Source organism: Callorhinus ursinus, unplaced genomic scaffold, assembly GCF_003265705.2.
Source record: "Callorhinus ursinus isolate GAN/ISIS: 27379988/994484 unplaced genomic scaffold, GSC_fseal_2.0 scaffold12, whole genome shotgun sequence".
NCBI lineage: Eukaryota > Metazoa > Chordata > Mammalia > Carnivora > Otariidae > Callorhinus > Callorhinus ursinus.
Genome location: NW_027397074.1, coordinates 979,024 through 979,821, shown reverse-complemented (window position 1 = coordinate 979,821; position 798 = coordinate 979,024). Strand labels below are relative to the sequence as shown.

Below are 798 nucleotides of genomic sequence, written 5' to 3'. Positions count from 1 at the left end.
GCGTAAGTTTTACTATTAGATGTCGGGGTGTTGACCTATTTTTATTGATTTTGAGAGGGGTTCTCTGTGCCTCCTGGATTTTGATGCCTGTTTCCTTCCTCACATTAGGGAAGTTCTCTGCTATTATTTGCTCCAATATACCTTCTGCCCCTCTCTCTCTTTCTTCTTCTGGGATCCCAATTATTCTAATGTTGTTTCGTCTTATCGTATCGCTTATCTCTCGAATTCTGCCCTCGTGATCCTGTCGTTGTTTCTCTCTCTTTTTCTCAGCCTCTTTATTTTCCATCATTTGGTTTTCTATATCGCTGATTCTCCCTTCTGCCTCATTTATCCTAGCAGTTAGTGCCCCCATTTTTGATTGCACCTCATTAATAGCCTTTTTGATTTCGACTTGGTTAGATTTTAGTTCTTTTATTTCTCCAGAAAGCATTTCTCTAATAATTTCCACGGTTTTTTCAAGCCCAGGTAGTATCTTTAAAGTCATGATTCTGAACTCTAGGTCTGACATCGTACTAATGTCCGTATTGAGTAGGTCCCTGGCTGACGGGTACTATCTCTTGTTCTTTTTGCTGAGGTGATTTTTTTCGTCTTGTCATTTTGTCCAGAGGAGAATAGATGAGTGAGAGAACAAAATGCTAACAGGTTAACAACGTCCACAGCAAATATACTGTATACAAACCAGAAAAGACCTGAAACCAGGGGAAAAGAAAGGGAAAGAAAGAAAAAAGAAAGAGAAAAGAAAGAAAAAAAACAAAAAGAAAAAGATAAAAACAAAAACAGAACAATACAAAAAAAAAA

The 798-nt window shown here is 37.5% G+C and overlaps 1 protein-coding gene across 1 annotated transcript in view; it reads right to left on the bottom strand.

The window, feature by feature from the left end:
- The window catches only part of LAMB4 (laminin subunit beta 4), a 115,164-nt gene that overhangs the window by 91,941 nt on the left and 22,425 nt on the right, over window positions 1-798 (bottom strand). The gene's annotated exons all lie outside the window — the stretch shown is intronic.